Here is a 17,347-nt window from a genome sequence, read left to right on the forward strand (position 1 = left end):
GACATACACAGATTGAAAAGGAGTGCCTGGCAAGTGTATGGGCCTGTGAGAACTTTTCCAGCTACCTCTGGGAACTGGATTTGTTCACACTGATAACAGACCATAAAATGCTTGTAACCCTCATCAACAGAAAAGACCTGGATCAAACACTGCTGAGATGCCAACATCTATTGATAAGGTTAATGCGATTTAACCCAGTTATGTTCCTGGGAAAAATCTGGTAATAGCAGAAACCCTGTCATGGAGCCCAGCATTGCACTAAATTAACCGTGAGCTTGAAGATGATAAAAAGGCATACGTGGATGCTGTGGACACATACAGACCAGTGTCTGTACATACAGCCCACGCAGGCGCTCAGGAATCTGCCTGGGGACCTGCCATGGCCGGGAGAGGAGCACCCCTCCCCTGGCCCCAACCTAGCCCAGTCCCCAACCTGCAATGGCCAGGGTGGTCCCCAGCCCCAACTATGCCACATCCCAGACTTGCTGGGGCAGCCCTCCCAACCCCAACTATGCCACGTCCCGGATTTGCCCTGGCTGGGGTGCACCTACCCCAGCCTGAACCAGGCCGGGGCGGCATGGCCCGGATCCAGCTGCAGCTGGGGCAGCATGGCATGAACTGGGCGGCCTGGCCTGGACCCAGCCGCAGCTGGGGCAGCACAGCACGAACCCAGCTGCTGCTGGAGTGGCCCAGTCTGACCCTGGGCAGCACGGCCCAGATCTTTTGCACTGCACCCCTCCCCGAACGCAGCCCCAGCTGCACCTGCAGAGTCTGGGGAAGGAGTGCAGCCCCTATCCTGCAACCCCAGCCCTGGAGCTGCCGCAGCAGGGAGAGGTGCCTCTCCGCCCCAGCCCAGGTGCTGCTGTGGAGAGAGAGCTGGGGTGAGGGAGTCCTCTCTTCCTGCCGTAGCCCCAGGGCACCCTCCTGTACTCCAAACCCCGCATCTCCAGCCCCAACCCAGAGCCTGCACCCCCAGCTCGAGACATCACACCCCAGCACCCCAATCCTCTGCCCAACCCTCAGCCCCCTCCCACACTCTGAAGCCCTTGGCTCCACCCCCCACCACATGAATTTTGTTATGTGCACCAATATGAAAATGATGTGTTTCACCTCCATACTGGTGCACATAATAAAATTCATTCCGCACCTGGGCGGGAAAAATTAGAGGGAACACTGCTCATGATTAAAGGCAATTGCATTGTAATTCCAAATGAAATGAGAGGAGAAATCCTAAATCTTATCCATGAAGGACATCACGGATTAACTAAATGCCATGAACGGGCTAATGAGTCAGTTAGGACATCAAGAATAAAGTATCTGCATGTGAACACTGCAGAACTAACAGACTAATAACACAAAGGGCCTTTAATAATAACACCTCGATCAGACAGACCTTGAAAGAGACTAGCTGTAGATTTATGCAAATTCAGAGGACGTCATTACCGGGTGTAGCAGGTTGAGCACTCACCACCGCAGCGCCTCCTGCTGGTCAGTCCGGGAATTAGCTCTTTCCAGCCTCAAAGCGCCTCCTGCTAGCCGGTGTCTCCATACTGGTACCTGCTTCCTCGTCAGTCTCCACCACTGTACTTCAGGCACTTCAGGCCCCACGTCCCTCCCAGACCGTGGTGTCCCTTATCTTGGGGTGCTGCCCCACAGCAGCACCTCCATACTCTGAGTCTCCCCTCCCAGGGGAACTCCCCTCCTCCTATGCCCACCTTGCCTCTGTGGCTACTGCCAGTCATCATCTAGCCCCCTTTCTCTGGGGCAAACTGCAGTCTGTAATGACCACTTATCATTTGCAAGGGGGTTAGACCTGCTGCCCTTCTAGCCCCAGCTGTCTCCCTGCAGCCCCAATACCTCCTTAGGCCTTCCTGCCAGGCCTCAGCCTGGGAGGTAGCCAGGCCTGAGCGCCCCAGCTCAGATCCTGCTGCTTTCCCAGCACTGCTCTGTCGAAGATTCCCTGTCTCTCCTAGGCAGCTAGGTCCTTCTCACTCCAGGACTGGAGTGGCCAACTCCCCAGCCAGCCTCCCTCAGCTCTCACTCCTTTTATCCCAGGAATCATAGAATCATAGAATATCAGGGTTGGAAGGGACCTCAGGAGGTCATCTAGTCCAACCCCCTGCTCAAAGCAGGACCAATCCCCAATTAAATCATCCCAGCCAGGGCTTTGTCAAGCCTGACCTTAAAAACTTCTAAGGAAGGAGATTCTACCACCTCCCTAGGTAACGCATTCCAGTGTTTCACCACCCTCCTAGTGAAAAAGTTTTTCCTAATATCCAACCTAGGAGCAGGGTAACCACCCCGCTACACTGGTCATCGTGGTCTATTTTTCCAGGTATAGAGAAATAATATACTTAAAAGGCATAACTTGCAGTATTATAAAGAAACTGAAGTGTACTTTTGCTCACTTCAGTATTCCAGAACAACTAATGATGGACACTAGGCCACAGTTCACTACAGCAGAATTCAAGTCATTCCGAACAAAATATGTTTTTGATAATATTACTAGCAAGCCCTCACTTGTCTGAGTTAGAACAATACCATTACCAGCTACTGGATATAGTCCAGCACAACTCCTAATGGGACTACAACTCAGAAATACTGCTCCAACTTAGAGATTCTTTTCCATTCTCCAAAGTGGCCAGACATGAAGAGAGTAGCCAAATAGGATAAAAAGGCTAAAATAGCTTGTGAACACTTTTACAACAGACATCACTCAGTTGGAGAACTGCTGGGTCTAGAACCTGGTGATCGTGTTCATGTCAAATTGGATGGAGAAAAGGGATGGACAGCTCCAGCTGCCAGATAAAAAAAGAAGAATTCAGCACCCAGATCCTATGTGATCAAGACTGAGAGTGGAGAGTTCAATAGAAATCGTTGGCATCTAGTTTGTTCCTCAGAAAGAACAATCAACAAAGTACACTCTACAGATGGCGGATGCAGAAAAAGAAGACGACGACTCAAGAGTTTCAGACTGACCGCAGCCAGTTGTTGCAACTAATGGATAGCTGGACGACCTAGCTGTTATGCATTCAGGTCATGTAATTAGAAAAACAGTGTGATTCAGAGACACATCTCAGACTGATCTGTGCTGAACTTCAAAGATAGCATGATAATGTGTATTTTGTAAATGGTAGGAATGTAGAACTTATACCATTCTGTATTATATAGTTCGGCCACTAGGTGGTGCTGTATGTAAAACACCATATTTAAAAAAAACGAGGACCTCTTGTGGCACCTTAGAGACTAACAAATTTATTTGAGCATAAGCTTTCGTGGGCTAGAACCCACTTCATCAGATGTATGAAGTAAAAGATACAGGATCAGGTATAAATACATGAATGGATGTGCGTTGCTTTAGCAGCATGTATTTATACCTGCTCCTGTATCTTTTACTTCATACATCTGATGAAGTGGGTTCTAGCCCACAAAAGCTTATGCCCAAATAAATTTGTTAGTCTCTAAGGTGCCACAAGGACTCCTCGGTTTTTTTGCTGATACAGAGTAACACGGCTACTACTGAAACCTGTCACCATATTTAAAGCTAACCTTAGCCATACCTGGCAGAGCACTAAAGGATCTGATGAAGAACACATCTGGTGTATATAAGCAAGCTCTGTAGCCAGTCCACATCTGGTACAGAGGAACATGATAATAGCTTTATCATTCCTGTTCTTGGCCATCACCCTGCTTTCCCTTTCCCTTCCCCTTCATACATCTACTCAGAAAGGTGTTGCTCTTGGATTTTACATACATGGCTACCACAAGGTCCCCCAACTCTTCCAAATAACTGGGGCTCCATTCTCCCCTGCCCTCACCTGCTGGCAGCATTTCACTTATGTAAATAGGTCAAATGCTTCCCACCCAAGAACTTCAGCCCTCACTTTGCTCAGCTGTAAATGATGACACAAAACGAGAGGCAGGTGGATGAGAGCCAGGCCCATAGACAGACCCCCTCCAAAAATGCAATATTTGAGTAATTGCATCGCCATCTGCTGGCGACCTGAACTGCTGGATGATATCCCCTTGCAAATCACTTCGCTGGTAAGGAAAGTATGGGTTTGGGATTTCTTTTTTCAGTTCTTTGTGAGGAAGAGGGTATTCTCCAGCCTCTGGTGCTAGGGCAGCTCAGGGCTTATCGGTTTATGGAGATTATTTCTCACTGTCATTAAGAGGAGTTTCTGGGCTGACTAGCAGGGTTGGCACCCAGAGGTTGTGGTGAGTGGGATTTTTTTGCTATTAGTTCTCTGCAGTACTCCTGCCTCTGGCTGTTCTAATGTCTCTGGTTTGGGGTGGGCGGAGAGAGCTTTGCCCTGGGGGCCCTATAGGGGCTGTGTTTTACAACTGGCAGAGTGGAAGGTGTCTGCAGCTGATCCCATCTCTCAGTGATATGGTCAGGACACTCTGATTTTCTTTGGTGCATTTTTTTCCCTTTGGCTTTTTGCGCTTCTAATTTTGGGGCTATTTTGATCCAGTTTGTTTGCCTCCCAGCTCTAGAGTTCGTGTTCTCTTTAGACCATGTCCATACTAGATAATTTGGGCACTGCCAGCATGGTGGCAACTAAGTAAAATGTCTGCAACATACTATATATCTGCACACAGAACTACTCAACTATCTGTCCAGGTTCTAACAGTGGCAGTAACAGAGCTGAGTCTGCACTTGCTCTGAGCATGGCAGAGCACCATGTCAGCCACTGTCCCGACACTCTGCAGCAGTGCCATGCTAGCAGAGCAGCAGCAATGCTGTCCTTCCAGCTCAGTCCCACAGCGCTCCTACCCACAAAGAGTTAAGCACTGTCCACCCAGTTCAGGGTCAGTGCTGGCAGCCCAGAATACAGGCACAGGGATTCACCTGGAAAACACAAAGGACAAAACACAAACATTAGCCATTGACATACATATCCAGCGCTTCCACCCATGCACTTTACTGGGGAACCCTCTGACTGCCAGGAGAGCAGAATAATGGAGCAGAGAAGATCATTTTGCTCAAAAAGCAGCTGCCAAGGTTAAGCCAGAGATAGCATTAGAGTTCCAGGAGCTCTGAGCTCTTGTGACAGGCCTCAGTCCCTCTGCCTTTCCCATTCTCTCCTCTTCATCTCAGATGGGAACATTGACTGTTGATGGCCCCTAACTATCTTCACTCTTCCATGTGGTCCCAAGGAAGAAGCACAGAGGAAGCACTGACATGGGCTGCTAGCCCCACAATGTCTCACAGGCCCCCCTGACCTTCTCGCCGCAATTGTTTGGATGGAAACAGGGTGGTTAGAGCGTGGGAGAGATTTTATTTTCTATGGTGGCAGCAGCATAATGGAAATTGTGAGCACAGGGGCCAACTGCCCACCCACCTCCATCTCCAAATGCAGGTCCTGAGCAGGGACCTCTGCCTTGCCTCTAATCAGAAAGCCCTTATCCACATCCGGACCACATTCACGTCCCTCTCAGCATGGCAAAGCCAACTTCCCTCCTCCATCCCTCTCTACTACAGGGGCATCAATTTCAGAAAAAATCAGGGGGAAGAGTTGTGTCAGCATCTCCACTTCCTCCACCCCACTGAGGGGTTAGTGGCCCATGGAGGGTTAGTAGGCCAATCCCATCCCAGAGGGAGGTGGTGAACTGGTCCTGTCTTGGGGAGTGTGGTGCGTGGGGAACGTGAGCCAGCGGGGAGATATTTCACCTATCGCCAGAGCAAGAGCAGGGCAGGGATCGGGGCCCAGCTTGCTCCTCAGCTCTGACCCAGACTGCTACAGATGCTGCTGCCTATCCTATTGGTGTGGGTGTAGGGGTGGCATCAGAGGCTGCTCAAGACAATCTGCTGCCCCCTTCCCCAGCAGCCTATGGGGCAGATTTGGCCCAGATGCCCCCCCATAATGGAGGGGCTAAGTTTGAGTGAGTGCCATTGTGACCTGGTGCATGGGGTCATAACTCCATTCAAATTTGGCTCCCCCTCCCCAGTCATAACAGAGAGGGCAGCTGGGTCAAATATGCCACCCTAGGCAGCTGCCTAAAACTCATACGGGGCAAACCAAGGTGTGGGGAGCAACTTCCCCCTTGCCCCATAGAAAATGACACCTTTGATCTACTAGTTGTGGTACAAGTATCAGGGGATAGCCGTGTTAGTCTGCACCCACAAAAACAACAAGGAGTCTGGTGGCAGCTGTCTGCATGTGTAGTTTATGTATTTATGTCTGCATCTGTAATTTTCACTCCATGCATCTGAAGAAGTGAGGGTTTTACCCACGAAAGCTTATGCTCAAATAAATTTGTTAGTCTTTAAGGTGCCACCAGACTCCTTGTTGTTAGTTGTGGTACAGGGACCCATCCTAGGTCAAGCCTGCAGCGGGAAAAACACCTTTCTTCCCAATTCTTGGTAATATCGCCTGCAGCCCTAGCCTTTCCCAGCTGGGGGACCTGTAAAGATACTGTGGAAAGCTCTGCTTCTGGAGGTGTCCCAGTGGGGGTGATGTGCAGGACCAGTGTCTCTTGTTCCTTGCCTGGAGACCAGAGAATTGTGGTGGGGCCAGGGACTGTACTGGGCAGGTACTCAGTGATTTCCCCATTAAATAAACAAGCTGATTGCAGTCTCTCTGCTCACTCTAGAAACAGTGAGCCAAGTTCAGCCAGGTCCAGCTCTCGTTGTCCACCTCTCCAAACAGACGTACTCTGTCACTTGTGTACTGGCTCCCTAGGGGCCTTCAGCCACCTTCAGCCACCTATTCTCCCCAGGGAGACACTCTCACCTCCTCCTCTCACGGCAGCCCTGTGAGTAAAGACCAGTGCAGCTGTGGCCTGAGACCCAGGGACAGGGGAGGAGGGACAGTCTTCTAAAAAAACAGTGACTACTTAGCCTCCCGGTGCCCAGCCTTCCTTCCAGACTCCAGGGTCCCCACCAGCAACTGAGCTCAAGTTACTGGTAGTCTCTTGCATCTTCCTTGACTTCCTGCAGATGCCCTCCCATCTCCCTACTGTCAGACTCCTAACCCTCTCCCTTAGTAAGCAATTAACTCCCACGACCTCCCTGTGAGTTGTCATTCTTGCTCAAGCTTGGCCATCACACATCCTTCCCCTTGGCCACTTGCTCCCTAGAGGGCCTGTTGTATGCTGCACAGTCTCCTTGTCCTTCCTGGTGCAGGTCTGTGGTACTGTGGAAAATGGCATTAATTAACTTTTGAGAGGTAACCTGCCCTTTGCCTCCCTGTTTCACTTTGTGTCAGGGCCCAAGGCCAACTGGTGTGAATTTCTCTTGCTTCTTTCTGCTTATCTCACTGGAAAAAAAATAGCCCCAAAAATCCCCAGTCTGATATTTACCAAGAGACTCAGAAACTGCTCTGAGAAAAGCTGGCCCCAGGGCTGCCACCTTTGTGGTCTGGGGCCAGGCAGAAACGCGAGCAGGGCCACAGTCCAGACGGAGCGGGGACTCTGGTGAGAGGAAACGGGGTGTGGGGGGGGAGGGAAAGAGAAACATCAGTAACTGCAACACCATAATGATGAGCACAGCAGGATATAATAGTAACATGGAGACACGACCCCCCAGGCATAAGGGCTGGTCTCTGGAATAAGGGGGCATAGTTGGGTTTCATCTTTGATTAATTCTTTTCTGGTTTTAGAAAGAGGAGCCACTGCTAGCTCAGGTTTTTTTCTTGTGTTGTGTCTGTTTTAATTTACAGCAAAGGCATCTAGAGCCTACGCTAGGCTCTATTTCTCTGAGCCTCTCCTCTCCTGGCAGCTCAATGGCTTCCTCCCTGCTCCCAGCAAAAGTAGCAGCCACAGCTCAGCTGGTCACAGCACAGAGAGAGAGGCCGTGGGCTCTGCATTTGAAGTAGGTTGGTCGTGTAGCTAAAGCACTAGCCTCAGCAACAGAATAACTGAGTTCAGTTCCTAGCTCTGCTGCAAATGTACTGTGTGACTGTGGGGGAGAGACTTAATCTCTCTGAGCCTCACATTCCCTCCTGTAAAATCAGAACGGTCATCCTTGGTCTATCTTTGCCCATTTAGACTGTAACCCTAGTGCAATGGGGTTCATTGCAAGGGGTCAGGCTGCCCTGGGGGGAGTGAAGGAAGCAGGCTTTATGGGAGGCAGAAGGAGGAAAGTCACCACGGAGGCTGGTAGCCTCCAGGTTAGTTGGAAAACTGCCACTAGCAAAAATGCTCAGATGCTGTAAACTCTGCTAGTGCTGGCTTTTTTCCACCCCTGACTCCTGTGACTGGGAGTGATAGGGCTCTGGAGTCAGTGGTGTGAGATGAAGAGAGGTTGTGGCCAAGACATAGAGCAGGATCAGTCAAAACTAGGAAAGGCTGCTGACCAGAGAGGTTGCATGGGTGTGACTGAGAGCAGAGCTTGGTCTTTTGTGACAGAGAGGTTTTTCTGCAAAGTTTCGCATCTCAGATTGAAGCTTCTAGGGCAGGATCCTTTGCCAGTAACCTCCACTTTACTTTGATGATATCTGATTTCTGCAGAATGAACTTGCTGAGCTGTGTTATTTGTGGTGCTGTCAGGGGAAGTCCTGAGTCCTGACGCTGCAGTCCCTGCTTGTTCTTGTTCCAGAGACACGATTCCAGCAAAGTCAGAGCAGACTCGCTCTAAGATTTGTTGGAAATTGGCTTATTCTGAAAGGTCTGGATGCGGTCAAAGGAAATTTGGCAATAATGCTTTTCTGGCAAATGTAGGGATTCCCAGTCCAATGGAACATGTATCCAAGATACATTTGGTTTTGGTTTTGAGGGATAAGCTGAAAACTGATCAATTCCTTACTGTGGGATATGGACTTGTCATTGTCCCCTAAGCTAGAAAATGAAGGTTGTTGCCAGACCCAGTTAGTGGATTTCTGGTAAGTACTTTTCATTCTGGGTTTGGGCCCCAGGGTTCTCACCACTGATCAGCAGCTGCAGGAGAACCTGTGGGTCCACCATGCAGTCAGTGCTCCTGTTGTGGAGACACTTGCTGAGAAGAAGGAATCGTCTTTCTGCTGTGGAGACCATCTTTGGAAACAGTGACCTGTAAGGTGCAGGGATCGGCAACCTTTGGCACACGGCCCGCCAGGGTAACGGGCAGGCTGGTTTGTTTACCTGCCGCGTCCGCAGGTTTGGCCGATCGCAGCTCTCACTGGCCGTGGTTCATCGCTCCAGGCCAACGGGGGCTGCGGGAAGTGGTGAAGGCCGAGGGATGTGCTGGCCACCACTTCCCACAGCTCCCATTGGCCTGGAACGGTGAACCGCGGCCAGTGGGAGCTGCGGTCGGCCAAACCTGCGGACGCGGCAGCTAAACAAACCGGCTTGGCCCACCAGGGGCCTTACCCTGGTGGGCTGCGTGCCAAAGGTTCCCAATCCCTGTGTCAGAGGTTCATTCCTTAACTCTTATTTGCAGATGACACAAAATGATTTAGGTTAGTCAAGAGTGGAGGAGACCGTGAAGAACTTGAGAGGGACCTAGCAAAGTTGGGTGAAGAGGCAGCATGATGGCAGATGGGATTCAATATTGGCAAACGCAAAGTAATGCATGTTGGAAGGAGCATTTATTCTACTGACTCCCATTGTTGAATTCTTCATACCTGCTGTAACCACTTAGGAAAATGACCCAGGCACCACTATGGACAGCTCAATGAAAACCATTGCTCAATGTGTAGTCAAGAAAAACAAAGAAAATAGTAGGATGCATAAGGAATGAGAGGGAAAATAATATGGAAAATATCATAATGCCATTGTATAAATCAATGGGATGCCTCCCCTGGAGTATTGTATTGAGCTCTGGTCACCCTACCTCAAAAGGCTATTGCAGAAATAGAAGGGATTCAGTGATAGGTGGGGACCATGATTACAGATATGGAAGATGTCCCCAAAAAGAGACTAAAAAGATTGGGACTGCTTAGCTTAGAGATGAGACTGATAAAATGGGACATAATAGATGTGGCAAAATAGTGCATGGTCTAGAAGAGATAGGAGACTAGGTACTTCTGTTCACCCCCTCTCCTAATACAAGAACAAGGGGTTGTTCAATTAAATTGAAAAGCAGTTCATTTACACTGATACAAGGAAATATTTTTCACCTCTTGGACAATTAGCTTTGGAATGCACAGCCACAAGGTATCTTGTGGGGCAAGGACATAGCAGGGTTATAAAAAATAAAACAAAACAGAGGTTTATATGGATAATAGGAACATCCAGAATGGCAATCACAAGAATTAAAAAAATATAGATGGCTTATAAATCCTCCTGCTTCAGGATATAAACCATCCATTAGGTGATGGGGGTTCGGAAGGAATTTTCCCTATGGACATGTTAGCCCAGAACTGCCTACAGCACCTTCTCCTAAGTTTGAGTTCACAGCAGTTTCTAGCTGCACCAATAGCATGGAAGCTCCATCTCCAATCCATGTACTTCCCACGAAACTCTAAATATGAATGACCTTGTGGTTGCAATGTAAATGGAAATAACTCCCTTTTAGTTGTCAGCACTAACGACAGAGCTGTCCATTATTCCCATGTTAATGGATGAGTGTTGGGTCACAAATTACACAACAATGAAGTGTTCAGACTGGTAGGGAAAAGATGTTTGTAACCTTTTCCCTACTATTTTTTTTTAGCTGTCTGCCCTCATGCCATTCTTCCATCCTGTTACATCATAATGATATAATCCCAGCCATGCCTCGGTGGTCATCTATTGACTGGTGGATTTCTTGTGCCTCGCAGCACATCTGTACTGTGCACCAATCATGACAGCCCCATGACAGGCACTGCTGCTGCTCCTGGCACAGCAGATTCTTTCCGTAGTACAGCTGATGCAGTTGAAATTTCATCTTTTGGTTACTCCCTGGAAAGGGATTCTGGCTTATGAAGGCTGCCACCATTTCAGACTAATTCATGCCGCTGGTGTGTATTGTTTTGTGTGTGGAGAAGGGTTACATACCAACCAACGTCTGCAAGCATAAACCCAGTAGATTTTTACACAAAATTGCATAAGTGGGCAGATATATGTCCTGTTTGTCCTGCGTGTGCCACTCGATGCATTCATTCTATATATACCTGTCTCACAGAACTGGAAGGGACCTTGAAAGGTCATTGAGTCCAGTCCCCTGCCTTCACAGCAGGACCAAGTACCATCCCTTATTGTTGCCCCGGATCCCTAAATGGCCCCCTCAAGGATTGAGTTCACAAGCCTGGATTTAGCAGGCCAATGCTCAAACCACTGAGCTATCCCTCCCCCCAATACAGCTCAACAGGCATTCCTTCTGCACCCACTTTCACACCATCCTGTCTTCCCACCCACCCGCTCCTTATGTACGTACTTCCCAGACACAACTTACTCCGCCACCTACCCCCCCTTCATCCCACACTCCCCCAAGCATTCATTCAGCATACACACACTAAACCTATTCCCATGCTACACACCCACCCATGGATTGGGGCAGGGCCATAGGTTCTGGAACTAGGGGGGCTGCTGCACCCCTTGGCTTGAAGTGGATTCCATTATATACAGGGTTTACAGTTTGGTTCAGTGACTCTCAGCATCCACACTATACAAATTGTTCCAGCACCCCTGGGCAGGGCAGTGCTCTGATGGCCCCTCAAAGACTGGTATGAGGAGGCAGTCATGCATCTCCTGAGCCAGGAGGGGAGTGGAGCCCAACGCAAGCAGGTATAGCACTATTATTCAGACGGCTCACAATAATTTCCTGGCGGTAGAGTGTCTTGAAGCCCAGCTGGACATCCACAAGCATGTACTCCGCATAAAGGATGCTGAGCCCATTCCCAGCCACTAATGGTATCCAGTCCTTGGGGAATGGTGACAGGTACATGGAGTGGGGGACAGGTCACATGGATAGCTGCAGAGCTGACAGGATGCAGCTGTTCCTCAGGGGGCTCTGAGATCAAAGGGCTGAGCACTTCACCACGGTTCAGACTTCTGCTTCACCTTCAGGGAAATGAAAGGCAGAGGTCTGACCATTAGCCTGTGTCGCAGCTCTGATTGGCTCTCCTCCCCTAAGGGGCAGGTGAATGGGAAATGACAGCCAAGCAGAGGGTATTTCCCCACTGATGTGTAGAAGGCTCTGAATATATGTAGTCTACAGGGAACACACAGAGCTGGCAGTTCTGAGCAGAGCTTAGGTGACAGAGTGGGGTGGAAAAGCGTTGCCGGGTCTGTACTCCTGCCATTGCTAATACTGGTGGAGCTGCACTGGTGCTAGACCCAGAGTGGAAGAACTGATGAGTATTCTTGGTGCAAATGCAGCCTTTGAGGTCTCAGGCTTTTCTCTTTGCTACAGCCTGAAGCTCATCCCAGTTTAAGACCCAGTCCCAAGCAAAAAGGAATGAGGACAAATATTAGACAACACTTGTCTAATAGAGGCTGTGCATTATAGGAAGGGCTGGCAGCACTGCCTACTCTGAAGGTTGCTCAACACTTCCCATTATACAACCCTGTTTTCAGTTGCTTAAACTTTGCCAAACTTTAACTTCTTGGAATTGTAAGCCAGAACGGTCCAGCCATTTCTGAGAATGAGGCATGGGGAAAATACCTTGTTCTGTCCATGTTAAAATATCCTGTCAGCCTTTTCTTTGAGAAGCTCTCTTTCCCCCCAGGCTTTGGAGCAGCAACTTCAAATTTGGCAGGGGGGTAGCCTTTGTGTCAGGGATGTTCCTTTTGTCATTCTGGTGAATATCTGCCCAAATCTGGCCAATTTACACGCCTTAGAAAAATTGCAGTTCGCACATGCTCAGTAGAGACTTCTCAGAGTTTAGCCCCTAAATTTCCTGATGATCACATGTGCACTGGGTACGCTCTAGACTGGGCTGAGCAGGACTTTCCCTGCAATTGCAGCTCTGGGCTGCTGCATGTGATGCCAGGCCTAGGCAAGTGAACTGAGAATAGGGAGCTTGTGCTCTCAGTGACCACCAGCTGGGCCTAGGCAGCAAGGAGGAGGAAGCTGCTTGATTAATGCAGAAGGACAATAGCCGGATCTGCAGCAGGGAGTGCGGGAGGTAGATTGGGACAAGGAGGCGGAAACTGGGACTGGGGGCTGGCAAGGGGGCATAGGTACCAACTCCGTGGGTGCTCCGGGGCTGGAGCACCCACAGGGAAAAATGAGCAGGTTCTCCACACCCACTGGCAGCCAAGCTTCCCTCTCCTCGCCTCCTTCTCCCCTCCCAGTGCTCCCCCGCCAAACAGCCGTTTGACGGCACTTAGGACTTTCTGGGAGGGAGGGGGAGGAGTGGGGACCCAGCGTGCTCAGGGGAGGAGATGGAGAAGAGATAGGGCAGGGGAAGGGACTCGGGAGAAGGGGGCAGAATGGGGGCAGGAAAAGGTGGGGTGGGGTGGGGACTTTGGGGAAGGGGTGGAATGGGGGTGGGGCGAGGGCGGTGCAGGGGCAGGAAGAGGCGGGGCCAGGGGCAATGGGGGTCGAGTACCCACCAGGCAGAGGGGAAATAGGCACCTATCCAGGGGGGAAGAAACTGGGACTAGAAGTTGGGGTGGGGAGAGGAACTGGGAGCTAGGAGGGAAATAGAGGGGTAGCCAGTAGGTGGGGAGGGAAACGGAGGTCAGACGAGGAGGATTGAGCTGGGAGGGGAGGAGGGGCAGGGACTGGCTGGGCAAGGAGACCAGGACAAGGAATGGGGAATGGCTGGGCAAAGAGACTAATGCTTGGGAGTGGGGAGACATTGGGACATGGGAGCTCCATGTTTAGCTCCCATGTCCCAAACTCACCACCTACCTTTGTACTAATTGGCAAACACAACAGAGAAATCAAAAGTTATGTGCTGTGGAGACTGAGCTACCGTTGTTACCCCTATAGATAGTTGCCCCTACTCCAGTCAGGTTTGAGGCCTGCGGGCAGGAAAGTGCATGATGGGAGGCGGAGTGCTAAGAAAACAGTCCCTTATTTTTGAAATACAATGTTGGCATCCTAGTGTGATAGAGAAGATTTCACCCATCACAGCTTTTAATCTAACGAGGGGTCCTTGTGGCACCGTAGAGCAGGGGTAAGCAAACTTTTTGGCCCGAGGACCACATCAGGGTGGGGAAATTGCTTGCAGGGACATGAATGGAGGGCTGGAGCAGGGGGTTGGGGCGCAGGAGGGGTGCAGGGTGTGCGAGGGGGCTCAGGGAAGGGGGTTGGGATGCAGGAGGGGGTGCACAGTGCGGGAGGGGGTTGGGATGCACGAGAGGTGCAGGGTGTGGCAGGGAGTTAGGGTGCAGGAGGGGTGCAAGGTGCAGCAGGGGGCTCAGGGTAGGGGGTTGGGGTGCAGGAGGGGTGCGGGTGTGGCGGAGGCTCAGGACAGGGGCTTGGGGTGCAGGAGGAGTGCAGAATGCGGCAGGGAGCTCAGGACAGGGGGTTGGGGTGCAGGAGGAGTGCAGAATGCGGCAGGGAGCTCAGGACAGGGGGTTGGGGTGCAGGAGGGGTGCGGGGTGGGGCAGCGGGCTCATGGCAGGGGGTTGGGGTACAGTAGGGGGTTGGGGTGCAGCAGGGGGCTCAGGGCAGGGAGTTGGGGTGTGAGGTGCAGGAGGGATTTGGGGTGCAGGGTGCAGGAGGGGTTCGGGGAGCGGGCTCCAGCCCGGCGCTGCTTACCTGGAGTGGCTCTGGGGTGGCAGTGGTGCGCACCAGGACCAGGGCAGGCTCCCTGCCTGCCTGCCCTGGTCCCGGCCCGGCCCGGCCCCAGCCCCGGCCCTGCGCAGCCAGCACCACGTCCTTGTGGCCCCTGGGGGAGGGGGGCAGAGGGCTCCATGCGCCTGTGGGTACCTCCCCCAAAGCTCCCACTGACCACGGTTACCTGTTCCCAGCCAATGGGAGCTTCGGGGCAGGTATCCACAGGCAAGAGCAGCATGCGGAGCCCTCTGCCCCCTCCCCAAGGGGCTGCAGGCATGTGGTGCCAGCCGCTTCCCGGAGTGGTATGGGGCCCGCGACACCATGGGGGTGGCAATCCTGCGGGCTGGATCCAAAGCCCTGAGGGGCCGATCTGGCCCGCAGGCCGTAGTTTGCCCACCCCTGCCTTAGAGACTAACAAATTTATTTGGGCATAAGCTTTCGTGAGCTAGAAGCCACTTCACCAGATGCATGGAGTGAAAAATACAGTAAGCAGGTATAAATATACACCACATGAAAAGATGGAAGTTGCCTTACCAAGTGGGGGGTCAGTGATAATGAGGCCAATTCAATTAAGGTGGATGTGGCCCATTCCCAACGGTTGACAAGAAGTATCAACAGAGGGATCACCAACAAACAATCACATCCAGTTTTTGTTAAACTGATGTAGTACATTATTTGCAAATATGTAAACTTGGTTCTGAAATAATTTCCATGAAGTATCACACATGAAGCTGAAAAATGTTGGCAGCTACAGAATGGTGATGCAAGTAACTTCTTTGGCTCTGTGATTTGTTGTTAAATAGTAATTCTCGTGAAATGTTGACTTTTGCGGGGGAGGGAGATGTACTGAAGTGTGTACTGTTCCTTTAAATCTGCAGCAGGCTAGAGAGGGTTGGATCAGGCTCTAGGCAGAAGCTTTAATGTTTTCCTGTCCCAGTAAAGTTCCTTGTCCAGTTAGGAAACAGTGAATCTTTCTGGGCTTTATGTAGCATTATCACATGGCAGAGGACACTGCAGTGGAGGTGCTGCAGGCCTGCAGCCTCCTGGATTGTCCCTTGTCGCTGCTGGTGAAGACATTCCTGGGGTTCCCCCTCTGGCTCGCTGCTCTGAAGTGGTCATTGTTACTCAGAAGAGAGAAGGAACCAGAACAGTGCTGCCTGCCTCCCCACCCCTTGAACACCAATCTCCACTGAGAAGTATCTTCACTCCTGAGCAGGTACAATAGTGGCAGAAACCTGACTTTTGGTTTTAGTCCCTTCAACACCACAGATAACTGCCTCCCTGCTGCTGTGATTAAGCTCAAGAAACTCAAAAGGTCCCATGGGAGAGTTTGTGGCCCCAGCTGGGTCCCTGAACTGCTCTCAGCCAAGTACAAGCAGCTGTTAAGGGAGCCACTGCCAGATGGTTTCTTCTGCTCTTGGTCTCCTGGGTATGAAGAAAGTGACTGGGCTGCTGAGAACCAAACAACCTTGCAACTGTGTCAGGTAGCCACCAAACCATCCAGTCCCAGATCCCAGTGCCGAAGGCCGTGCTGTCCTCATAGCCAGGAGACTGGAGTCAGCATCTCACGTATCCTGTGTTCAGTCACAGCTGACATAGTTTTGCTAACATCCATTGTCCATTTACTTGCCCATTCTTAAGCAGAGATGGGTGGTCAACTGGCCATAGAGAGAACTGGGACTGTCACCTCGTCCTGAAGTGCAGGCTTCTGCTAAGGGCAGGCAGGCTACCCAAGGTAGCAAACTTCCTCACTGCCTGCATCCATCACACCCTCTTCACAGCAGGGATGCTGCCTGTCTTGAGGTCCCACACAATACAGGATGTGCTGCCTCCGAACCACACACAGTCTGGGCAATGCACATTTCCAGCCCCCCCCCCCCCCCCCAAATCCATCTGGGTCAACCCATGATTTAATATCTGTTCCTCCAAAGTGTTTGTGATTTTCTCCCAACTTGGTATCACGGCCCAGCAGAGTCTACACTCCATCCCCTAAGCTGTTAATGAAAATATTGACCAGGGCTGGACAGAGAGTTTGTCCCTTCTGGACGGATCACGCTTGATACCTCTTCCCATGGAATAATGGATACTTATTCTCTCAAGTCAGTGTTTAACTAGTTTGGTATTGCTCACTCCAGGGAACCCCCCTCCCTCTAGTTACCCTCAGAGAACATCAGATAAAAGGGTTAGATGCTTTCCTGAGGCCAGACTACACCATGACCCCTGCATTTCCTATAGCCACTGGGCTAATTATCCTGTTGAAGAAAAAAATTCAGCACATTTGCCTTATAGCATGGCATGATTAAAGATGTTTTTACCTAAGGAAGGAGTGCTCTTAGTACTGCTATGATCGGAAGGGCTTGTAGATCCTGTGTCTGTCTTTGTGTAAGAGTTTGTGCAGCTTACAGGTGGGGAATATTTAGAGAAGAACAAAGAGCTTGATCTGTTAGTTACCAGCTGTAGTCAAGTAGAATCTTATAATTTAATCTTTGTATTATAGTAACACCCTGGGCTCAACACAGGATCGGGGTGCAATTTTGCTGGGCACTGTGCAAACGCATGACAGCTTGGTCCCTGCCCCAAAGAGTTTACCATCTAAGCAGACCAATGACATATGGGATGAGAGAGACAATTGAACTCTGATACCATTTGTACATACATTGGCAATATTCATATTATTATAAATATATAAAGTGACAACTCTCCCCAGCTGGCCCTTGAGCCCTCATCAATGGGCTGAGGTCCCATGGCGTCACAGTAGAGGAGGGATTCGAC

This window comes from Caretta caretta, chromosome 6 (genome assembly GCF_965140235.1).
Source record: "Caretta caretta isolate rCarCar2 chromosome 6, rCarCar1.hap1, whole genome shotgun sequence".
Classification (NCBI taxonomy): domain Eukaryota; kingdom Metazoa; phylum Chordata; order Testudines; family Cheloniidae; genus Caretta; species Caretta caretta.